At 45.8% G+C, this 26,172-nt stretch overlaps 1 long non-coding RNA gene across 1 annotated transcript in view; it reads right to left on the minus strand.

Moving 5' to 3' along the window:
* Positions 1 to 26,172, minus strand: part of LOC143660384 (uncharacterized) — a 259,247-nt gene that overhangs the window by 198,071 nt on the left and 35,004 nt on the right. Inside the window, exon 2 of the long non-coding RNA XR_013163999.1 lies at positions 18,155 to 18,255. This is a non-coding gene — a long non-coding RNA (uncharacterized LOC143660384). The remainder of the gene's footprint in view (positions 1 to 18,154; positions 18,256 to 26,172) is intronic.

Raw genomic sequence — 26,172 nt, forward strand, 5'->3', positions numbered from 1 at the left:
GCAGTGCTGGGCCATAGGGCTGCCAGGTTTCCCCCACTGTGTCCTGCCCGCTGCATTTAGTCCCAGAGGCACTGGGAGGAGAAGGTCTTACGAACACTTTGGAGTGCCCTCCTGGAAACAGACCTCGGTCTTCATTTCCCCCATTTGGGGCATGCTTTTGAAACTTTACCTTGGTGTGGAGTCCAACAGATGTCCCCAGGCGCTCCAGGACGCGTGCCCATGGGGTCGTCTTGGTCCCAGTTCCAGAAGCATAGTCTGGCAGGTAGCATGCTCTTATTCAATGGTACGGTATTTATTTCACAGATTGTATGGGATTGGGCCACCAGAATGGTGCTCACAGGTGGATTTGGGGTGACCATCACTCATGACAGACATGTGAGCTCAGGCTCTGGCTATAGACAGCACATTTCCTTGGGCTTCGCTACATGTGTGGGACCACGCAGTGGCTCTCAGCTGTCCGCGTAATGGGGCAGAACCACCTGCAGTCAACAGTGCCAAGGGCAACAGGGGGAAAGGCAGGGTCCTTTAACCTGCTGGCACCTGGGGGAACGGGGTCAATACCACATGTCAGGCAGATCCTAGGGGCTGGGCATGATCTCCTCTGACAGCTCCACAACACCAATGGGTACATCTCACTGATGTTCTCTCACCTCTGCTCAACATGTCAACATGCCACTGTCCTGGTCAGTCAAGCCATGCTGGATGGAAAAGAGATACACCTTGTGCAGATGGGACTTCTCTGCCCACTCTGCTCCTTGCCTGTCTACCCCATGAGTCCCCCTGCATGAAAAGCAGGGTGCTATCAACTTGGAAAGAGATCCCACGCCAGCAATGCCATGATCATGGTCTCAAAATTTCAAGAGAAGACACAGTTGAAAGATGTGCTATTCTACATGGACACCATAAAATTCTGAATGGCAGACATAACACAACCATAAAAAAATAAATGATTGCTTCCATTCTCCTTGCCTGCACACTCTTGGGAAGATTACATGTGTGTTCATCAGCCAAGCATACAACCACCTCTTAGAGTCATTGGAAACTAGTGTTCCCAGGTGGTGCAAAGAGTAACGACAGGGCCAGCACTAAGTAAATGGCACTGGGAGATGCCGATGCAAGAACAGTTATCTCCCTTCACTCTAAGCTGGTCCCAAAAAACCTTGGCACGCAGGTAATATCAGCCTTCTGCTCTCGGTAGGAGATATGAAAGTAGCCAGGAATGGCATATTTTGACAATAAATGAAGAGATAGTCCCTAGATCTGAATTAATTGTTCCTGAGCCCTACAAAGTCTCTTCCTAGGCACCAAATGCACAATAAGCATTTGTTTTCTGTCCATTGTCTTATATCTTCATCAAAAAAATCAATGTACCACACATTGGCCCATGAGTTTTGTAATAGTTTTTTTTTTTTTGCATGGCAGGCATTGGGAATCGAACCCAGGTCTCCAGCATGGCAGGTGAGAACTCTGCCACTGAGCCGCCATTGCCCGCCCTGTAATACATTTTTAAAATCGAATTGTTTATACAGACAAGGGCCCGACAAAAATATTTTCCCAGGGTCTCTAGAGGAGTCCTAACTACATAGCATGTGCATTTCAGTCTCAGCACAGGAGTATGTTTAAAAAGTTTCTTTAAGGCCAACAAGGTCCAAAAAGCAATTTGAAGGTCCTCTTTACTCATCTTCCCCGGAGGACATTTCCTGAATCCCCTTTCCTTGTTTCCCAGTCCGCACCCCTACACTATACAGAGCCTCTCATTTGACAGAAAACCTCCCCACTTCCAAATTATCCTTCCTCTTCCTCGCCTGAAAAGTTGGTACTTTCTCTTTTCCCTTGGCCATTTATCATTTTCCTTTCAGTTTGACTTTTCTCACTGAATTCATCCACAGTCCAGCCTCTCTGGCTTTGTCATTTCTGCCCATTACCTGATTCCATGACTCCAAAATCTAGAAATGACCCTCACAGAGACAAACTCCCATGGCTGCTAATTACCCAGCCCCTTGGGGAGGCAGGCAGGGAGAGGTGGGGGTTGGCTGCAAATACTCTAATGTTAATAATATATAGGACATCGTGTTCATCAAGCTTCGTTTCTGGATCTTCCCCCAAAGGCAGAAAGGTAAACCGAGGCAATCAAGATATAGACATGGTACCTGGCCGGAAACCTACTTCTCAGTTGAAATAAAGATGTAAACAGTTGCATAAAAGTTATGTAAGAGGCTGGGAAAGGCAGATCTTGAGATTATACATAAAAATCTCGAGATCTGTGATGGGTATATGTGTCAGAAATAGCAATACATGACTCGGGGCATTAATTATGAAATCTGTTATGAATTTTATCTTGATCCTTTGGTAGCTGGGCCGCCATGTATAAAAATTAATTTGAGGTGTTAATATGGATAAATACTTGTCACGGAGGCTGCCAAATTCTGTGAGCATGCATGGGGTCGTGCCTCTTTCTGTAGCTAAGTCCACTTGAACTCCTTAGGTGTGTGTACCTGTGTGTGTTGGGGGGGCAGCGAGTCTCAGTATTAATTCTCAAAAATAGATGTCAGTCTTCAGACAAGGAAATAAGGTGTTTATGCTTTGCTTTCATTTTTCATCACCTTTTTTCTATACTTTTTAGCACCTAAGTACACCTTAATTTTTTAATGTCCTAAAGCAACCACATTTAGTAAATGCCTGGACTCCTCTGTCTACGTACCTAAGAATGCACGGTTGCAAATAAGCACTTTGGAGGAATCCGATCCAACCAAACTAATGTCACTGCGCGCCTAGCGTGCTAGGCACTGGATATACAGTACTGAGAAAGAGAGAAACAGCCCTTTCCCACATAAAACACAGTGTTTAACAGAAAAGGTGAATATTCAATCAGTAATTATAGGTTGGATCCGCTCCCAAAGGGCACACCCAGAGGCTGCCGGAACCCGGCACACGGAATGGGCAGAGTGACGGTGCTGGCGTCTGAGCCTGCAGCTGAGCAAAGAACCCTGATGTTCAGGTTAAACTTTGGAGCCGCCCCTGGAGTCAGCTCATGATTGCCAGAGAGCTTTGTTAAAGCAGCAGCGCCGGCAGCCTAGGTGGCCCCCACCTCTGGTTTCCGGACCCCTCCCCTGCCCCGGGAGGCCTGTACCTGATGCTGCCAGGTCTCCACTGGGGCTCCCTGAGCCCAGTCCCCGCTCCCTGCTCCCTGCGCCACCCAGCTGCACCGCCACCCTTTGTTTGATAATGCTGAGCTGGCCGGTTCCCGTTTGGATTATTCCAGTCATGAACTTCCTGAGCTTCAGAGACTGGCCGCAGGGGCAGGAAGGCTCTGAGACTGTTGGCCTTGAGTTCCCAAAGCCAGGTCAGTACTGCTTTGCCCCTAGGGAAACTGGCTGGAAGCTGGGTTGAATCGGGAGAAGAGGAGCCGCTGCTTCCAGACTCTCTGGTTGCCTCTGCCTATCACTGATTGTCGGGTCCCTGGACACGGACCATGGCAAGTGTCACACGCGCAGGTGATGTAAAGAAGGAAAAGGCAAAAAGCAGGCGGTTCTGGGGCCTAGGATATCCGAGTATTGCCGTTTTCCACAGTGCTAGACCCAGTCATCAGGTCGGGCTTCCTGCCCCTTGGAGTTGAAGTAAACACGGTCCCTCATCCCTTCATTCCAGAGCTCAGTGACTGAGTACCTAAAACATGACAGACCTTGGGCCAAGCACTGGAGATGGAGCAGTGGGGGACAAAGACAAATGCCTTAACCGTCAGGAGCCCATGATTTAGTAAAAGGTTTAGATTTTCCATATTTAGAGTTTTCATCTAAATAAATGGAAAATAGAGAACCCAGGCTGCAGGGGGGCATGGAGAAGAGGAGGGAGGGGTCCTAACATTCCATTTTGGAAGCTAGGCTGGAACTAAGGATGCAGAGACAATCAGTACAAGAAGAGAAGGCAAAGCCAGGGAAAGGTTTTGTGGATTGATTTTTGTTTCTCTGGGGATGGAAGTGGTTTGTACATGGTCACATGTTGAGATGAAGATCTGGCAGAGAGAGGTTAGAAATGAGGAACGAGAGGGTATTCCTGAGGGTGGGAGGCCCCTGAGAAGTAGAACTAGGGCTGATGTGGAATGGGAGAGGGGGAAAGAAGGTAAGGGCAGGTATGGAGAAAGACAGAGCCGGGGAGGGTTGGCACCTCCCTGGAGCACACATCTACACCTTGCACCCCTCCATCCTCTCTATAAAACACAAGCTAGGGCATTGTCCATCAGCTGCAGTTGGGTCAAGAGCTGGGAGAGCCATGAAGTTCTGCAGTTATCATGAGGCAGAAATGAAAAAGGACTTTGCATATAGAGAATGAGAAAGAGAGAGACAGAGAAAGAGGGAGGGGGTGGCCAAAAGATGGGGACAGAGCCAGGTGGAGCTTAGAGGCCATGTCTTCATAGGAGCTGACACAAGCTGAGTCCCTTAGGACACCCAGGTGTCGCTTCATAGAGCTCAGGTTCTGGAATTATCTGCTTGGTTTTGAATCCTGACTCTATTGCTTCTGAACTCAAAAATCCTGGGTAGCTTCCCTAACGTTTCTGGGCTTCAGTTTTCCTATCCAGCAGTCAGGGATTTTAGAGAGAAACTCGGTGCAAGTTGGGGACATGGTCCATACCTTCCAGAGCTGCCATGAGGACTAAACGAACAACTCTATAGAAAGTGCTTAGAACAGTGTCTCACACAAAAAGTAGGGCTTCATAAATGCCCATCAGAGCAGAGGCTCATATCCTCCCTCTTACTTCAGTCACTCATATATATTGAGTGTCTACTACATGCCAGGCTAAATTCCAGCTGTTGATACAATCGAGATGAACATGACTCAGTCCCTGCCCTTGAGGAAACCACAGTCAAGTCAGACATACAAGTATGCCAACACCAAGGCAGAATCGCTGGGCAGATCAGGACAAATGTTACCCGAAACTCACCCCAGTAAGGACAGAAAGGCCCATCCCCAGCCTGCAGAAAGCTCACTGACCCTCACTTTTCAGTCGGATGCACCAGGATGTGAGAAATCATCCCAAGAAGTCATCCCAGAGGCGCCTGGGCTAGCTTGTGTCTTTGCCACATCCTGTTTCCCGGCCCTAATGAGCTAAGCACTTTGCCGCCACCCTGTCTAACCCTGCGTGGTGCTGTCAGGGCCCAGAGAGGTCGCCTCCATCACTGTCCCTTCCAATCCCCAGCGTCCAGTCTGAAGGCTGCGGGCAGCAGTCAAATGCTCCCCTTGACAAGACACTCAGATAACAAGCCAGCCTCAAGCATGGAGGAAGAGTCCCTCTGACCACATTCACCGCAAACAACCTGCAGACAGAGCTTTTGCACACACCAGTTTGCGTCTGCACCTGGTAGGCAGTGAACACAGTGAGGGCTTCTGCCTCCCTTGGAACGGCTGTGAACTCTTCCAGCTTTGGAGGGCACACTCTCAGGCCGGCTGTTCCCTCGGGTGAAGGGGTTGGATACTGAGCGTGTTTAGCAGTGATTGCCCTGATGTAGCCTCATGGGAGCAGCCCATGATCGCCTGAAGTTTCCATCTCCCAGGAAGTCCAGTGAAGAGGACCGGGATGGGTCATGCATCTGGGGCGAGTGTCTGAACCAACGGCCAGCTCTACAACGTGATTCTCAGTTTGCTGGGAGGACACAATGGGAAGTTGTTTAAGAGCTTGTCTGCTCTAACAGAGTTTTGTTGACTGCACTCCACAGTCAACTGGGCAACTGAGGCTAGGCAACTCAGGAAACTAAATGCAAATAGAGGATCAGCTGCCTCAACTCCTTTCTGAGCTCATTTTTAAAATTGAATGCATTCAATGAGAGGGCGGGGTAAGGTGTATAGTATATAAGAGTTTTTTTCCTTCTCTTTCTTTCTCTGTAGTGATGCAAATGTTCTAAAAAATGATCATGGCGATGAATATACAACTACGGGATGTTATTATGAGCCATTGATTGTATACCATGTACGGAATACATGTGTGAAGATTTCTTAATAAAAATATTCAAAAACAAAACAAAACAAAAAAATGAATGCATTAAGAGCTGTAGACTTAAAAATGGAAAGGACCCAAGAAACAGTAAAGTGAAATCTCCTCATTTTAGCATCAAGAACATAAATTCTAGAGCGGGACAGGCCCAGCCAGGGTCACACCGGAGAACAAGGACTCTAAGCCTGGTCTTTAGTCCCTTTTCTACTAATCAGCATGGCCTTGTCCCCGCTGATTCCAGGGAAGCCCTGGCTGTAGCATGTCTGTTACCAGGATTCCAGGGTTCAGCAGAGCAGAGTTCACGCCCGGAGAGGAAAATTTTGTCTTCTGTGCCACCTGCCCTTATTTAGGGACCCAAGTTCTAGCCTTGGCTCCATTTATTTTCTCTGTGATCTGTCTCCTGACAACATGCCTAGGTGATGTCCAGTAACCCCCAGCACCCTTAAGCAGCACCCCTGTGTGTCCAAGCGAGGCCCTCTTTGGCAGTTCCAGATGTGTCCTTGCTACATCAAGGTTTCTCAACCTCAGCACTGTCGACACATTGGGCCAGACCATTCTTTGTTGTGGGGGGCTGCCAGGTACACCGGACACAATGGATGACAACCAAAACATGGCCTCTGGGAGACATATTTAGTTGATAAATTAATATGTTAGAGCAAAGGACATACAACCCTTTCAAGTAACATTAACTCCTCTGCAAGTCCACTCTGCCCAGACAGGCCCTCTTCGGAGCAGGGACCCAGAGGAAAGGTCTGAGCTTGGGTCCTCTTTGCCCCTGGCTGGTTGTGACCTCTAAACCCTCACCCGCTGTTGTCTTCCACAATGGATCTTATTGCTTCAAACAAAAAATAAAGGAACCTGGATGGTACACTGAAAACTAGGTGGTTATTTGCTCTATTTTATAAAGGAATCTTTCTAGTCTGCCATATACACGGTGCATTTCCTTTTGCTTCTGAATATCCAGAAACAAGCTAGTTGAGGCCTAGAATAGTTTCAGGCTATCTCTGAGCAATTTTCAAGTCACTATTCTATTTTTGAGCATTATTTAAGGGGAAAAAAATGTGATTCTTTAGTTTTAAAAAAAACAGGGACTGGGAAAAGTAGATAAAATATCAAACAATGATTTATCAGGAATTTTGCTAATTATCGTTGACATTATCATCACCATCATTTTTATTTTCTGGCATATCAAGAAAGTCACACTTCTCAAAAGCCAACTGCATCTAATGAGACACAAACAGGATATGAACATCTCGTTGGTGTTTCATTTCTCACCGTCAATCCAGTTGAAATTCTAAGATACCACTGAAAGAAGGATTTTCAATGTAAACTGAAAAGCGAATCAAGATTTCCATTAAAAAAAAAGAAAAAAGAAAAAATAGCATGTTTCCAGGCTTTTATTCATTTGTATACCTATAAGAAGCAGCTGCAACTTTGCATACAAGTGATTTCCTTTGGTATAAATCAAAAGTGGTGGGTTGTTTTTTTTTTTGCCATTTTTAGTCACTGAAGCATTAAAGAAATAAACTAGAAGCATTTGAAAAGGACTGCTTTAAAAAATAACTGTTGGTTTACTGAATGGCTAGTTCTTGGTTTGTGAAAAGTATGTTGTACATACCATTTCCAATTCAATTTACATTTGCTCCCATAGACCTCTATGCCTTTTAATTGCTACTCCGATTTTTGACGCAAAGATTTCTTTCTTCCAAATATGTACTGTGCCTGAGATAAATGATATTCAGGGATTTTGAAAGTACTTTTAAACCCAGCATTAAGAAATCTAAACCTGGGACTATGAACAGCAGAGTAAATGTATCAGCAAGTAGCCTGCCTTAGAAAGAGATTTGCCAGTCTATAAATTAGCCAGATATTCAAAAGCCTTGGAAAGACACATCATCTTATGACTAATTTCCCAGCTGGACTCGGGACTTCATATCGACTTTTGAGTTGGTTTAAGGCTGTCCAAGGAAATTCTGTAGCTGGGGCATCCATATGCCTTACAGGCTAGCATAATTTCTTCCCCCACTCACTTCGCTCAATTCCCTCCTCTTTACACAGAAATAGAGACAATGGGTGTATTAGTTAGGGTTCTCTAGAGAAACAGAATCAACAGGGAACACTTGCAAATATAAAATTTATAAAAGTGTCTCACGTGACCGTAGGAACGCAGAGTCCAAAATCCACAGGGCAGGCTGCGAAGCTGATGACTCCAATGGATGGCCTGGATGAACTCCACAGGAGAGGCTCGCCAGCCAAAGCAGGAATGCAACTTATCTCCTCTGAGTCCTCCTTAAAAGGTTTCCCATGATTGCATTTAGCATCACTAATTGCAGAAGACACTCCCCTTTGGCTGATCACAAATGGAATCAGCTGTGGATGTAGCTAACGTGATCATAACCTAATCCTATGAAATGTCCTCATTGCAACAGACAGGCCAGTGCTTACCCAATCAGACGAACAGGTACCACAACATGGCCAAGTTGACACCTGTCCCTAACCATGACAGTCCACCCCTTGTCAACTTGGCACCTATACCTTAGATTTCCAAATGAAAACAAAAATAAGCACACATTTTTTCTTTTACCTGACAATACTCAACTGTCCTGCATATAACTGGAAACACATTAAATCTCTCCAGAATAGGGTGCAAATCCTTGGACAACATTCATTCTTAAACTTGATATCTTACAACTTAAATAGTATAACACAAACAAAACAGCATTACAGTCCTCGTTTCTGTAACTGATCACGTGGTCGAAGTTCATATTTATCACTACCTTCTTCCACTACCCATTCCATGTTCCCTTTCCCCTCAGCAAGCACTTCAGCTGGCCGTGGTTCTTTGCCTGGTGGGGTGACCCAAACCTTCATTCCTGAAGTCTCAGAGCCATTAGTGGTCCTGCCTGGATTGTGTTGTTGCAGTTTTCCATTGATTTTAATCACAGGGCATGGTAGTACTAATAGACGCCCCAGGGGATCTCCTATATTCCAAGAAAACTCTTCTTTACCTCCATTATGTAGTTGCAGTCCTACTTCCTTCTGATAGTCAGGGTCAATTACCCCAGACAATAATGTAATTCCCTTCTTGGTGTGTTGATCCAGAGGCATAAGTAGCCCAAAGTGGCCAGGTGGCAATCTTAACTTCCAGTTCAGTGGTATCACTGTTGTTTCTCCTGGAGAAAGCACACCCCATTTTGGAACTAAAACCTGTAGACCAGCAGAACTCAGGGTAGCAGGGACAGGAAGCAAAAATTTTCCCAGTGGATCACTAGGAGTAATAGTGAGTGGCACCACACCCATTTCCACCCCTTGGTTCCTGGACCCATGGATCCTGGCTATGGGAGAAACAGCACCATACAGTGGACGCTGATTCAGAGCATACACAGCTTCCTGGAGAACATTACCCCAGCCTTTCAAGTTTTTGCCACCTAGTTGGCACCGTAATTGAGTTTTCAAAAGGCCATTCCACCGTTCTATCAATCCAGCTGCTTCTGGATGATGGGGAACATGGTAAGACCAGAGAATTCCATGAGCATGTGCCCATTCCCGCACTTCATTTGCTGTGAAGTGTGTTCCTTGATCCGAAGCAATGCTATGTGGAATACCATGGCGATGGATAAGGCATTCTGTAAGCCCACGGATAGTAGTTTTGGCAGAAGCATTGCGTGCAGGGAAAGCAAACCCATATCCAGAGTATGTGTCTATTCCAGTTAGAACAAATCGCTGCCCCTTCCATGAAGGGAGTGGTCCAATGTAATCAACCTGCCACCATGTAGCTGGCTGGTCACCTCGGGGAATGGTGCCATATCGGGGGCTGAGTGTGGGTCTCTGCTGCTGGCAGATTGGGCACTCAGCAGTGGCTGTAGCCAGGTCAGCCTTGGTGAGTGGAAGTCCATGCTGCTGAGCCCATGCATAACCTCCATCCCTACCACCATGACCACTTTGTTCATGAGCCCATTGGGCAATAACAGGAGTTGCTGGGGAAACAGGCTGACTGGTATCCATAGAACGGGTCATCTTATCCACTTGATTATTAAAATCTTCCTCTGCTGAAGTCACCCTCTGGTGTGCATTCACATGGGACACAAATATCTTCATGTTTTTAGCCCACTCAGAAAGGTCTATCCACATACTTCTTCCCCAGACCTCTTTGTCACCAATTTTCCAATTATGGTCTTTCCAAGTCCCTGACCATCCAGCCAAACCATTAGCAACAGCCCATGAGTCAGTATACAAACGCACCTCTGGCCAGTTTTCCTTCCAAGCAAAATGAACAACCAGGTGCACTGCTCGAAGTTCTGCCCACTGGGAGGATTTCCCCTCACCACTGTCCTTTAAAGACACCCCAGAAAGGGGTTGTAATGCTGCAGCTGTCCACTTTCGGGTGGTACCTGCATATCGTGCTGAACCATCTGTAAACCAGGCCCGAGTTTTCTCTTCCTCAGTCAATTCACTGTAAGGAACTCCCCAAGAGGCCATAGCTCTGGTCTGGGAAAGAGAAGGTAATGTGGCAGCAGGAGTGGAAACCATGGGCATCTGTGCCACTTCTTCATGTAACTTACTTGTGCCTTCAGGACCTGCTCTGGCTCTATCTCGTATATACCATTTCCACTTTACAATAGAGTGCTGCTGTGCACGCCCAACTTTATGGCTTGGTGGGTCAGACAACACCCAACTCATGATAGGCAACTCAGGTCTCATGGTAACTTGGTGGCCCATGGTTAAGCGTTCAGTCTCTACTAAGGCCCAGTAGCAGGCCAAAAGCTGTTTCTCAAAAGGAGAGTAGTTATCTGCAGCAGATGGTAAGGCTTTGCTCCAAAATCCTAAGGGTCTGCGTTGTGATTCTCCTACTGGGGCCTGCCAAAGGCTCCAGACAGCATCTCTATTTGCCACTGACACTTCCAGCACCATTGGATCTGCTGGATCATATGGCCCAAGTGGCAGAGCAGCTTGCACAGCAGCCTGGACCTGTCGCAGAGCCTCCTCTTGTTCAGGTCCCCACTCAAAATTGGCAGCTTTTCTGGTCACTCGATAAATGGGCCGGAGTAGCACACCCAAATGAGGAATATGTTGTCGCCAAAATCCAAAAAGACCAACTAGGCGTTGTGCCTCTTTTTTGGTTGTGGGAGGGGCCAGATGCAGCAATTTATCCTTCACCTTAGAAGGGATATCTCGACAAGCCCCACACCACTGGACACCTAGAAATTTTACTGAGGTGGAAGGCCCCTGTATTTTTGTTGGATTTATCTCCCATCCTCTGACACGCAAATGCCTTACCAGTAAATCTAGAGTAGTTGCTACTTCTTGTTCACTAGGTCCAATCAACATGATATCATCAATATAATGGACCAGTGTGATGTCTTGTGGGAGGCAGAAACGATCAAGGTCTCTGTGAACAAGATTATGACATAGGGCTGGAGAGTTGATATACCCCTGAGGTAGGACAGTGAAAGTATATTGCTGACCTTGCCAGCTGAAAGCAAACTGTTTCTGGTGGTCCTTACTAATAGCTATTGAGAAAAAAGCATTTGCCAGATCAATAGCTGCATACCAGGTACCAGGGGATGTATTGATTTGCTCAAGCAATGATACTACATCTGGAACAGCAGCTGCAATTGGAGTTACCACCTGGTTGAGTTTACGATAATCCACTGTCATTCTCCAAGACCCATCTGTTTTCTGCACAGGCCAAATAGGAGAGTTGAATGGGGATGTGGTGGGAATCACCACCCCTGCATCTTTCAAGTCCTTAAGAGTGGCAGTAATCTCTGCAATCCCTCCAGGAATACGGTATTGCTTTTGATTTACTATTTTGCTTGGTAGGGGCAGTTCTAGTGGCTTCCACTTGGCCTTTCCCACCATAATAGCCCTCACTGCACGAGTTAGAGAACCAACGTGGGGATTCTGCCAGTTGCTCAGTATGTCTATGCCAATTATACATTCCGGAACTGGGGAAATAACTACAGGATGGGTCCGGGGACCCACTGGACCCACTGTGAGACGGACCTGAGCTAAAACTCCATTGATCACCTGGCCTCCATAAGCCCCCACTCTGACTGGTGGTCCAGAGTGACGTTTTGGGTCCCCTGGAATTAATGTCACTTCTGAACCAGTGTCTAATAATCCCCGAAATATCTGATCATTTCCTTTTCCCCAATGCACAGTTACCCTGGTAAAAGGCCGTCGGTCTCCTTGAGGAAGACTTAGAGGAAGGTCAACAGTATAAATTTGTGGCAGTGTAACAGGTTTCTTCCCCATAGGGACCTGGCCTCCCCTTCATTCAAGGGGCTCAGGGTCTGTAAACTGTTTCAAGTCTGGAAATTGATTAAGGGGCCGTGATTCTGTGTTTTTGTAATTCAGGTTAGACTTCTGTTCCCTTGACCTAGAACTCTTTTGTTTATACAGCTCCAACAAGAATTTAGTAGACTGCCCTTCTATTGTATTTCTACGCACCCCATGATTTACTAGCCAATGCCACAAATCTCTGCGTGTCATATAATTTTGATGCCTCCTTTGAGTTTGTTGTCTATTATAATACCCACGTCTACCCTGTCTTTGGTGATTAAGTGCTGCCACCTGGCTTCTGCCAACTCGGGATCCTGTCATCCCCATTGTGTTTAAGGATTCCAGCTCAGTGACAGCAGTTCCTACAGTAATATCTGACCTACAGAGAATTGCAACCACAGAGCTCTTGAGGGATGATGGTGCTAGTCTCACAAACTTATTTCTCACTGTTCTGGTAAAAGGTGCATCTTCTGGACATTCCTGGGGTGTAAGAGCAGGCTTTGCATGATAAATCCACTCTAACATCCCAATCTCTCTAAGCCTCTGGATCCCCTCATCTACATTATACCAGGGCAGTTCTGGCATTTCAACCTCAGGTAATGTTGGCCACCTTTTGATCCATGTTTCAACCAACCACCCAAACAAGCTGTTAACACCTTTTCTAACTGCTCTAGCTATAACATTGAATGCAGAATCTCTGCTTAGTGGGCCCATATCAATAAATTCAGCCTGATCCAGCCTTATATTCCTCCCACCATTATCCCACACTCTTAAAATCCATTGCCACACATATTCCCCTGATTTCTGTCTATATAAATTGGAAAACTCACACAGTTCTTTTGGAGTATAACGTACCTCCTCATGTGTGATACTTTGTACCTCACCTTTAGGGGCCTGTTGGGACTTTAGTCTAGTTATAGGTCTAGAAGAAATGAGGGGTGGTGGGGGTGGGTCATGAAAAGAATTAGAAATATCTTCCAAGCCATTTGCTTCAGGGCTTTCATTTGCAGTTTCATCTGGTGAAACAGGATTAATAACTCTAGGGCTAATCCCTTCAGGAGGAGGTTGGGTGGCCAATTCCTCAAGGCAGGCTGAAGGTGGGGCGGCTATGTCCTCAGGGCAGACTATTACAGGGTTATCTAAAGAAGGCTCAGCATGGTCTAGGGTTTCAACCTCACCCCCAACATCATTATCAATCCATATGTCACCATCCCATTTTTCAGGGTCCCACTCCTTTCCAATCAATGCCCTCACTTTAACGGCAGACACCATGCAAGACTGAGATTTCAGTTTACGTTGTAAAGTTGCTACTCTAACAATAAGATTCTGAGTCTGATTTTCAGAGATCTCAAGTCTACGGCTACAGGAAATAAAATTTTCCTTGAGGATACTCATAGAAACCTCTACATCTTTCAGACGGCACTTAAGCTTCTTGTTTGAAGCCTTAAGCCCATCCCTTTCACCCTTTAATGCAGACAGTGTATCTAACAACAACCAACCAACATCTCTATAACTCTTATTTCTACAAAACTCTGTAAAGGTGTCAAGAACATTATCCCCCAGAGTCTGGCTTCGTACAAGCGAAGCATTAGGAGAATCGAATGATGATATTTTGACTATCTCCTTTGCCAACTCAGTCCATGGATTGGGAGTGTCATTCTGATTATGGGAATCAGAGTCCTTAGTGTCTCTGAGCCCAGTCAGAGTAGAAAACCATTCATAAAAACCCATTTTTAAGATTCTGTTCCTTAAGAACCACTCCTGGTACCAAGATGTATTAGTTAGGGTTCTCTAGAGAAACAGAATCAACAGGGAACACTTGCAAATATAAAATTTATAAAAGTGTCTCACGTGACCGTAGGAACGCAGAGTCCAAAATCCACAGGGCAGGCTGCGAAGCTGATGACTCCAATGGATGGCCTGGATGAACTCCACAGGAGAGGCTCGCCAGCCAAAGCAGGAATGCAACTTATCTCCTCTGAGTCCTCCTTAAAAGGTTTCCCATGATTGCATTTAGCATCACTAATTGCAGAAGACACTCCCCTTTGGCTGATCACAAATGGAATCAGCTGTGGATGTAGCTAACGTGATCATAACCTAATCCTATGAAATGTCCTCATTGCAACAGACAGGCCAGTACTTACCCAATCAGACGAACAGGTACCACAACATGGCCAAGTTGACACCTGTCCCTAACCATGACAATGGGGGATGCTGCTTACTAAGTTTAAAAGCCTAAGTCAATAAAATGAGGACCTGTCCTTGTTCTGGTCACCCATAATTCCAATTTACACACACACACACTTTTGCCTTTCCTAGTTGCCCCAGGTGTTCATGCTAGTAATTGGTGGGAAGCCAGATTAGCTATTGATGGATAACAAGTATTCCAAGCTGACCAGGTTAAAGCAATTCTTCCTATGTATCTTTTGTTTTTCATGATTCTATTGGTTAACTGGTTGGGTCCTCAGACACGGGTGACTCGGCCAGGTTGAAGCTGTAGGATGGCTTCACTCACGTGCCTGACAGCTCCCTCGATGCCAGATGGGGCACCAAGTTGGGTAACTTGGCCATGTGTCTCATCATTCAGCAGACTAGCCTGGGCTCATTCACATGGTAGTGGCTGCAGGGCTCGGAGAACATGCCAAGAGAACAAGCCTCCATGCACAAGCACTTTTTAAGCCTCTCCAGGTATCACATTTGCTACTGTCCCACCGGGCAAGGCAAGTGCAGAGGCCAGCTCCGAGTCAGCGTAGGAGGGTACAACCAAAGGCTGTGCTGGAACAAGGGGAATAATTTGTGGCCACTCTTTATAATCTATCATATTTGTTCATGAACAAATATTTAATGAGCACCTTTTTGTGCCAATCCCTATGCCAAGTGCTAGACATCTGGTGAGCTCTCTGCATCGAAGGAGCTTAAAGACTAGGGGAGCAGGCATCCATTAATTAATGACAGTAATAAATGTATAGTTTCACATGAGTCAGGGAAAGTGCCCTGATGTGATACTTCAACCTCACCCTACAGGATAACTAGGAGAGTTACAGCTTGGTCCCAGGAAAGAAACTCTGATATGCAGATCTGAGTGTAGAGCACTTGGGAAGTGCTCTCAGGAACAATCCCTGCGAGGGAGTGAAGGACGCTGGATGGAGCAGAGGAAGAAATTGCAATAGAGGGCTCAGCCACACCCACAGGGAGCTCTGGAGCTCGGAGGGCTTATGAGAAATGTCCCAGGAGAGGTAAGAAGCCTGGGACTTTGTATCTTCACATCAGCCAACCATAATCTTGGGCAAGCTAACTCTCTTTAGTTGCTGACAAATCCTGGGAAAGAACTCGGCTGTCACCAAGTGACATTCCTGGCAGTTGAAGGAATGAATGCTCTGTTCCCAAAAGAGAAAACTGAGCAGTGCCCCACAGCATCCCCTAAAAGGAGTTAAAGCCAAAGGGGAAGGGGTACTATACCAAGTAGGAAGGAGGAGCATGTGCAAAGGCCCTGTGGTAGGAGGGAGCATGAGACATATGACCAACACAAAGACCACCCATAGGGGACTGGGGCTTGGAGAGCAAAGGCAAGCTTGGGATAACATGAAACTAAGGAGCAGGTCAGTATGAGATCACGCAGGGTTTCATGGTATGGAATTGAGGAGGAGGGGGAGAAGGGAGGTCGAGTAGATACAGGAAGACCAGCTCATCTGTCCTTAAATGGTGGCTAAGGAGATGGTGAGAAGTGAATGAATTTGGGAGATGTTTAGGAGAGAAAGTTAATAGGACTTGATAATGGATCAGATGTTTGAATTGAGGGCAAGAGGACAAGGCAGAAACCTTGTTTGGCCAGTTGAATAAATGGAAGGTGTCACATGCTGAGATAGACAACAAAAGAGGAGATGTAAGAGGTTGGCAAGAGGAGAAAGGTCACAACTTTAGACCTGTCCACAGCATGGGGCCATTTAGTCAGCACTGGGATCTAAGTGTCTGGCACTCAGGGGTCTGGGCTGAAGGTCTAAATTTGGGAGTTACAGCATAGGTATTGGTAACAGAAGCCTCCAGTGGGGATGAGATTTTCCAGGGAGCATAGAAGAAGAGAAGAAGAGGATCCAAGACCCAGGAAACTCTGCCATTCAATATCAGGTAAGAGGAAATGGAGATGATGAAGGACTCTGAAGAGCAGCTAGAGAAGTGGCAGGAAATAGGGGGAAATGAAATCACAGACCCCAAAGGAGAAAAGTGTTTCAAGGAGAGAATGGGCCAGAGTCAGATGCTGTTCAGGGGTCAGGCAGGACCAGGACTGGACATTTTCCACTAGGTTAAGTCATAAGAGACACAGAGCTGAGGTCTCCAATGGGAGAAAACCAATAAGCAGAAAGTTTGTCTCTTTGGGGAAAGATAATCCTAGCTCTTATGGAGACTGACTATACTGTTCTACTGGGCAACCAGGTCCCTCTTCTTTTCTCTTTGGCTCACAGAAAGAAAAAGCTACAGGAATTTTCAGCTTAGAGAAATGATTGCGTATGATTTAAAGCCAACTAAACACTCTGCCTTTGATTAGCTTTGGAACAGTGTGGTCTCTCTTGCTAAAAAGATGATCAAAAGCTTGGAGAGAAATCAAATATGTGAAAATTAAGCAAAATCAAGACACTCTCTCAAACCTAAATTTTATAAATTGTAACACTAATTGCTGGTGAGTTTTTAGAGGGTCCCCCTATATTGAGTCATTCATTGTAAATTGACAAAACCACGATGGAAAACATTTTGACAATACGTAAAAAGATTCAAGAAAACAATCCTATGCCTTAAAGTAATGATTCTGTTTCTCTGAATTTTATCCGAGGATATAATTCAACAGAAACAGAAGAAAATAAAATTATATGTGCGTGGATATTCAATGCAGACTTTCTCTAAGAGCCAACCTTTAGAAACAACATAAATGTTCAATATTTGGGGAGAATTTTAATAAATATTTGTAAAGCAACAAAATGAAATACCGGGGAATCATTAAAATGATTTTATAGTGCCATGGGGGAAAATGTTGAAGTGAATATAAAACACACAAGAGTAGGTTTGGTATTGTTTTATCTGTGTAAAAATTACACATGAATGTGAAAGTATCAAAAGTGAAATCTAGTGTTAGGTAATGGGGTCATAGATTTTCAATTTTTTAAGCCATTAATGCTTACATTTTGCCTATTCATTTAAAATATGCAAGAAAAATGTCTGGGGAAAAAAAAACCAAGAGAAGGAAACAGAGACTGGGCTCAGAACTAAATGATGTCTTGACTCCTCACTTAAGTACTCACAGTGAATTAGAAGGAAATGTCTCACTCTCTAATAGGAGTTAAAATGAAGACTCCAGTTAGCCTGTGTTTGGACACTTTTAAACCCCGCTCAACTTTCCCATCACCTCTGCAAAGGAAATCACTTTGTGTCTGCAGAGAATCCTGTAGAATTAAGCAGACTGTACCTACTTCTCAGGTAATTCTAGCCAGAGGGATCTGGAGATCCTCCTGAGACCAATAATGAAGGTTACGACTTGTGTGTTCTCTTTGGAGAACTTTCTCCCCAGCTGAGACCAAGGATTAGACCCAGAAGAGTTCAACAGCTCCTTGAGTACTCTCCAAGCTTAACCCAGATGCCATGCTGCCCTGGGGTTGAGAGATATAAGAGGCAGACTGGTGCCCAGGGGCTCCTTTCCTCTTTGATTCTCCCTGGTCCCTGCTGAAGATGCAGGGCTTGATTTGTAGGTGGCCCTGGCCAGGAGAATGTGCCTCTCATGCTGTCAGAATTAGAAATAAGGACTGGGGTTCGCTGGAGTTATGACTGAATGCTTGAATTCTAAGTAGCCACATGGCACATGTCCACCAAAATTAAAATGTCTTCTTTCATTCTTACCTTGCTGAATCACAGGTGCTCCTTCTAACCAGCACAGCTGTCTTCTTGAGAAACAGCAGTCATTAAGTCCTGGCATGGATATTCCATCTTAGCTCTGGTACCTATGAAAGAACAGGACCTTTTCTGTTCAGGGAAGGAAACCATTCACTGTCAGTCCTAAATAGGGGGAGGAAATACATACCAGGAAGTGACGACTATGGACTTGCTTCTTCTGATTGCTAATTAATGGTCCCTGACAGCTAGTCCTCATAGCAAATATGTGTTATAAGACAATGTTTGCACTGACATCATCCTCAGAGGGAAAGAGAAAGAAAACCTAGCCACTAATTTTGTTAATATCACCCGCTTCTCAGAGAGAGATGATCTGGAGTTGTTGGTTCTGATGTACAATTTATTGTATTTGCTACAAAAATGCCTAACTGTCTCCAGAGAATTATGACTTTTGGGGGCCAAGTGTATGCTTCAAGGATCCAAAGCCATTTGGGGATTCCAGAGGAAAATCAAATCTTTTCAGAGCTTCTTTAAATTATCCTCTTCCCAAACTTTTAATCTATACCCTCCCCCAACCAAGAGCTTATTTCCCAACATCAAATAGCAATATCAGCTTCTTAAATCAGGGCCTCAGACCAGCCAAGAGAAGTAGAATCCTGTTTGCCAAAGTCTAGGCCTTGTTAAATAAATCCTTCGTTGACAGCAGAGAAAGGTCTGGCTAAGGAAATGGCTTCTTAAACATTTTAATTTAATTCAATAAGGATTTATTGTACATCTTATATTGAAGGCCAAACTCAGGGAGCTGAAACTTTCAGAGAGAGAGGAAGGCAGAGAGAGGCAGGCAGGGAGGCAAACAGACTGATATGCATTCTCATGCATTTGGCTTGGAGGGGTGTAGGTTCTGGACCTTCAAAGAGCAACTTAGCTTCATCCAGCATTCCTTTTGATTGTCTGCATTTCCATTCTGTTCCCGAAACTTATCTTGTCCGTTTCACTTTTTGCAACATATGTTTCAGTCTCCCCCTAAATTCCACCTCTTGTGAATGACACGGACATTCCCATTTGGGCCTCCAGTATCTCACCATTATCAGAACCCAGCCTGTTCCTTCTCCCTAAGCCCTGCCTCAGGCAGACTAAGCTTTGGCGCTCAACCCTGAATGGTTTTCTGATCCTCTAGCCCTCCACTCATTTTCCACTGCGAATGTCCTACCATAGCCCAGCACTTCACATCCCACCTCCCAAACCTAGAAGACCAGACACACCCTATGGGCACTGCAGGCCATGCCTAGGGAGGCTGCACCAGATGGAAAAGCAGCAGCTCGTGCACTCCAGTCTATCCCAACAGAAACACCACCACTAACAACCTAAGGCCCAAGTACAGCATTGGCCTAGGGTGCTAGCTCAGCCATCAGACTGCCAACCCTGTGGGTGGGTGGGTGACCTTGAGCACATTACTCATTCCCCAGACCTTTCTTTTCCTCCTCTGTGAAATGGGGACACTAATGGTATCTATCCCCGGGGGGTTTCATTAAGATGTAACCAGATAGCCCACCTAAAGCGTTTAGTATTGTGCATAGTACTTAGTCTTCCACTGGCTGTTTAGCGAAACTCATAATAATGATAGGAGTCTCTTGTCAAAGCCAACCTTTAAATATTCATGCAAGCCCAGAAAACCTATGGCTATTTGGTGCAGCTCCCTCCTTTACCACCCCCCTGCTGACGCACAGAGCCATCACTCCTTCCCATGGTCTGATTGAAGATGTCTAGGACATAAGCTGTACTCCTAAAAGGCTGGGAGAGGTTCTCCTTCCAGTACTGACCGAGGAGCTCTCATCGAAAGTACTCTCCCCAGAGATAACAAAGAACTCTGGACAAAACATCTACTTGCATAGGTTGGAGAGTGACCCAAAGCAGACGGATCTGGACGGGTGTGACACTTGGAAGAAGGAGCTGGCATGGAATCTGCACTATAAGACATGTGAAATCAAGTTCTTGAGGCTGAAGGGAAATGATACAAGAGGGGAACCCAGATTCTCGGGAAGAAAGAAAGAGCTTCTTACATGGTAAATCATCTGGGAACCCATAAAAAGACTTTTCCCCCTCCTGATTTCCCTAAAATACATATGGATATTTAGAGCAGGGTTCAGCAAGCTTTTTCTGTAAGGGGCCAGACAGTTAATATTCTAGGGTTTACAGCCCATGTGGTCTCTGTTGCAGCTACTCAGCTCTGCTGCTGTTACACAAAGTAGCCATAGACCACATACAGATGATTGAGCATGGCTGGGTTCCAATAAAACTTTGTTGACAATACATGAAATGGGGTATATTGGCCTGCAGACTGTATATTACCAACCTCTGGTTTAAAGCAAAATATAAAATTGTACTTGGGTGGGGGTTATAGCATATGTAGATGTGATATATATATATGACAAGCCTAACAAAGGATAGGGTGGGGTAAATGGACCTATACTGTTTAAGGTTTTTCACACTCCATTTGAAGTGATACAATATTAACTCTAAGTAGACTGTACACAATAAAGAATACATATTCTAGCACCTAGAGCAGCAACTGAAAATATAAAACAAAGAGGTTTAGCTAGAAAGCCAATGGATAAAATATTAAATTCTTATATTCGAACAAGAATGAGAACTAAAAGATAGGAAAGTAGGAGTCAGAGGCATGAAAATAAAAGACAGAAAACAAACAGTAAACTAGAAGATCAATCAGATCAAGAACAACATTAAATGCTAATGAATTAAAAACACCAATTAAACAAGCAGAGATGGTAGAATGGACAGAAAATTAAGACCCAACTATGTGCTGTCTTTAAGAGATGCCCCTTAAATAAAAAGACACAAGGTAGTTGAAAGTAAACAATTAAAAAGATACATCATTTGGAAATACAGTCTCTGCAGATATAATCAGTTAAATTAAGACGAGGTAATACTGGAGTAGGGTAGACCCTAAATCTAATATAACTAGTATGAGGACAGGGAAATTTTGCAGACAGGGACAGAAGGGAAGAGGCCATGGGAAGACAAGGGCAGATATTGAGGTGACACAGCCAAAAGCCAAGGAACAGAAGGAGCCACCAGAAGCCAGAAGAGGCCAGGAAGAATTCTCTAGAGCCTTCGGATGGAACATGACCCTGCCGACATCCTGAGGTTAGACTTCTGTTACCAGACCCTGATACACACCCCAATCCGTTACTCACTCTACAGTGACAAAACCAATTCACCAGGGTCATCCATTGCTTGGAAAAACTCCAAGAAGAGTCAACACATATCCCTACCTTATCACCAAGTTGTTTGTTTCTTTTTTTTACTTTTTTAATTTTAGAAGAGGCAAAAGCCTTCAAAGTAGCTTTGTGGAATTCTGAGCCTCGATGAGTGGGTTGTAAAATATTTCATGAAAAGGTAAACTTCAATGTCTCAGGAAATGAAAAATTTGCCTCAAAAATACAAATTACATTTCACCTCTCTGTGCCTCAGTTTCCCTATCTGCAAATGGGGATAATAAAAATACCTACCTCCTAGGCTGAGGAGGAGATTCAGTGCAATGACAGTGTAAGCCTGGTTTGTGGAAGACACCCCCGGCATTTTTCTTTGTTGTGACCCACGCCAGCAAGGGAGAGGAAGTCACTCCCAACCTAGAATTGTTCATTGCATGGCATTTGCTGTAACCTAAACAATAAACCAGTGTTCCCGGTGGTTCGCCTACCAGGAAGAGAATGTCCCTGTGCCCAGTTTCTCTCTGTTCTGAAATTCTGGTTGGAGTTGTTGAAAAGGCAGCACAATGAGCCACGTTGAAGGGAGGGTCCCAGCTGAAGGAATTGCTTGCTGTCATCTAGGGGGACTGGCTATCAGCGAAGAGGTCAGCGGAATAAACCCTGCACAAGGCTGGGCCGCAGGCACTGCTGTGCTTGAGCTTGATGGGGCCAGGTGGGGAAGGGTTACCCCTCTACCACTCACCAGAGCTCTCCATTACCATCGCCATTGCATATATCTGAGGGCTTGTAGCTGGCCAGGCATGGTGCCAGATGCTTCGCTTGTATGATTCTATGAGAATCGTTCTATGAGAAGAATTCCTGCTTTTACTCTATGAGGTCCCATTTGCTAATGGGGAAATCGAGGCAGCAAGAGCTTAGAATGCCTGTCTGAGATCATATGTTTGGAAATGGCAACGCTACTTGGTGTGTTCAGTCCCCTCTCCCTGGACCTGAGCTTTGGGTGCTGAGGTGGCCTTTCTCAGTCCTGGACGCCCCCTGCTCAGCACCTGCTCATCCTGCAGCCTCTCGCCTTGCCTGGCCAGAGGGTGTCTGCTCTCAGGAGGAGCAGGAGAGAGAAGCCCCTGCCCCCAGCCAACCCCCCAGACAGCCATTTACCCCCTTCTCCCCACCACAGTATTTTTAATACTGGGGAGTGGGGAGGGGTGTTCACAAGTGTGTGATTTTAGAGTTTAAGCAAAAGTAAATAAGGGAAAGTTGGAATCACAAGGATACCTTTCTGGAGAGGGTCACCTCAAGGTGGGAAGCCAAACCAGCTGCTCTGCAGAGTACAGCTGTCACTTTTTCAGTTCACATGCCGTCTGCACGTGTTCCTCCGATCTCTTCCAATTTCCGTGTTTCTAAATAAACCCTCTAAGTCAGGCGTTTCATGGCCCCCCACCCCGACCCCATCCAGCAAACCCCGCACGCTCCTGTGCTCATGGGTGGCGGGTACCGCACATGTCTTCCCCTCTGGCCTTCGCAGGGCGGTGGCAGAAGCTGTCAGTATCCCGCACACTCTCAGGAACGCTCGCCCCAGCATGTCGCCAGCCACCAAGCTAAGGGCCAACGGGAGCTGCCTCACTTCTGCCCCCCACGTATAAGTTAAGTGTTATTACTCTCGTTTTACAAACTAGGAAACTGTAGCTCAGAGAAGCCAAATAACCTGTCCCAAACAATGTGGCTATTTAAGCAGCAGCAGCAGAAGTTGAACCCTTACCTGTCCAAAGTCAAAGACCATGGGCCTTCACCTTTACATACACCGACTCTGAAAACCAGAGGCCACCCGAGAATAGGAGACGATAACTGTCTCATCCGGAGACACGGGGACCTCAAAGGAGCCAGCATCACCTCCTCCCACAGCCCAGGAAGCCAACTAGTTAAATAATTCTGATTTTCCTCTAGAAAGAAACTATCCCAACACCAAAGCCCTTCAATTACTCTGTGCAATTAAGTCCCCAGTGCTTGTTTGAACAATTAACTGAAATAATTATAAATGTATCTCTCTTACTACAATTGCATATTAACAAAGGCTCAGGGCCAATTAATCATTACTCCATCAATATCTAGTTTGCATAAACCTATTCTCTTTAAAGACTCCAGGTATAGGGTGACAGGCTCTCTCATCGATTATGGAAATATTCCCATGAAACTTCCCCGAGGCCGTCAAAAGGAATAAGAGGGGTTGTCTGTTGTGGGCTGCTTAGCACCCCTGCCCAGCCTTCCCCAGGACAGGCAGGGATGGAACGAACAAGGGAATGGACACAACTGATGGGCACATCCCCCCTGGGAGAGGGGCCTGGGAGGGCTCGGGACACAGGTGTGATGGCAGCAAGGGGACATCAGGTCATGGCCTGGGGAAACCAGCACTGAGAATCCTTTGGAGCAATCCAAATTAATTCATTCATTCATTCATTCAGGCAATCCATCACTGATATTTTCCCTTCACCACGTAGTGGGTACAACACCTGCGACAGTAATGGGGACTTTTCTTGGACCAAGCAGATGTAGGTAGACAATTGACTAGGTGTCCTATGATAAGTTTCCCAGAACAGATACTGAGATGGAGCTTGAGGGCCAAGAGGTTTGTTAGAGTTTGTGGTGGTTTAAAGCTGTATGTACCCCACAAAAAACATGTTTTAATTCTAATCCATTCCTGTGCATGCAAACCCATCACTAAGTAAGACCTTTTGATGAGGCTACTTCAGTTAAGGTGCAACCCACCTCACTCAGTCTCAATCCTATGACTGGAATCCTTTGTAAATGGAATGGATACAGGGAGAGAGAAAGAAAGCCTCTGAAAAAGCAAAAGCAAGGCAACCCGGACAGGAGAGAGCCGCAGATGCCGCCATATGCTTTGCCATGTTGCAAAGGAGCCAAGGGTCACCAGCAGCCAGTGTTTGGGAAGAAAGCATTGCCTTGATAATGCCTTGATTTGGACATTCTCCTAAATACATTCCCACTCTTTGAGCCAACCCATTTCACAGTATTTGCTTGGAACAGGCGAGGAAACTAAAACAGGCTCAACACCTGTGAAAGGAAGGGAAGGAAGCAGGACTGGCAGAGGGAGAAACTGAGCTGTGACATAGGCTCACTGAAGGCTCGGCCAACCTGTGAGTTGCCCTGGATGCATATCACCTGTCTGAGTTGTTCTGGACCGGGCTGAAATGGTAGGATCCACGCATCTCACCTTTCTCCGTCACGGGATACACTGCACAGGCTGTACCAGCCAGGGTGACTCTGCAGCTCTGGGAGTCCCTGGAGAATCTGCCTGTGTACTGTCTATACTTCCCGAAGCTGGGCATCAAATCCTTTCTTAGGGGGGAACTGGCCAGTGCATCTCCATGTCTACCATGCCAGAAAATTTCTACCGAGGCTAAACCAACTCTGAAGGAAGGGAAAGAATAGATGCTATGGTAACACAGAGAAGGGGCACCTAATGTCCCAAGGCAGAGGGAACTCACAACAGGCTTCCTGGAGGAGGTGACATCGAAGTTGAGATCTGAAAGGCGAGCAGACTGATCAGGCTAAGAGGACAGGGATGTACTACCTCAGGCAGAGAGAAATGCTGGATTTGTGGTTGGGCAAAAGGGTTATTGAGGGGAATAAAAAGAGCTGGGCTGCAGACATGAAGGTAAATGGTGATGGGTGCAGATTTAGCCAGACTAGCGCTAGGGGGTGGGGAGAATGGCAATTAGTGTTTCACTACAAATGGGCTCCTCCATCTTCAGGAGGAAGGCAAGGTTAGGGGATATTACCATAGAGGCAGGCTGGTCTCCAAACCTGGTATTTTATACAGTCCCCCTTCTGGGCATGAGAGTGCTGCTGCTTTGGTTCCCTTACATCTATTTGTAAATAGGCAACACTAAAAGATTTTGAAAGATAAGGCACAGGCACTTTGTTTATTCTTTCTTGATTTGCTATGTATCAATGGCATGTCTTCAGAGAGCCTGGGCATAACACTTCATTCACGAAGCAGTCACAGAGCACTCATGCACCCTGGGGTTACCAAGAAATGGGTCGGTCCAACCCCTGATCTCAGAGAGTTTAGAGTCTGACTGCAAGGACAGAATACCAAACATTTTTATTCCGGGTATTAAGTAGACAGTAGTGAGCACCAAAAAGAGTTCTGGATAAGAGAAGAAAGTGACTAATGCAGAAAAAGCCAGAGACTTTAGAAATATGCAAATTAACCTCTCCCAACTCTTATCTGCTTGGCCGAGGGCCCCAGGTGCCTGTGTTGTCCCATGAGGGTTCGGGAGGAGCAGGAGGCAGAGAAATCGAAGAGGGCTTCACCCCAGTATGTCCAGGTAAATGCTGCAAGGTGGCCGCATGGGGACAGCACTCCCATTCCTTGGAGGAAAGGTCTCATCTTAAACAGCCCGGACATCTTAAACACATGGATATAAATAGAAGCCCCAGAAGGATTTAGTGAAAATAAAATGAAAGGTGAGAGCCCCAGAGGCAACCCAGAATTTGCTAGAAAGGCAAAGCAAAGTGCAATCTGAGGGCCCCCCAAGGTCAAGGGCAGGAAGCATTACTGGAGGCGAGAGCTCAGGGAGGGGCAGTTTGACCTGGCCCCAGGGTGGACAGAAGGATGAGAGGACCAAATGACAACCATGATTTATAACGGGGATCAGGCTTCACTCAGTGCTCACAGATGCTTCAAGAAACCCTTAGTTTTGCAAAACTGCCGAACCTGCCAGACTCAGGAAAGACAGAACGTTTTACACAAAATAGTACCGCAGATCCGCCGTCAAG

The sequence above is a fragment of the Tamandua tetradactyla genome, chromosome 16 (genome assembly GCF_023851605.1).
Source record: "Tamandua tetradactyla isolate mTamTet1 chromosome 16, mTamTet1.pri, whole genome shotgun sequence".
Lineage (NCBI taxonomy): Eukaryota > Metazoa > Chordata > Mammalia > Pilosa > Myrmecophagidae > Tamandua > Tamandua tetradactyla.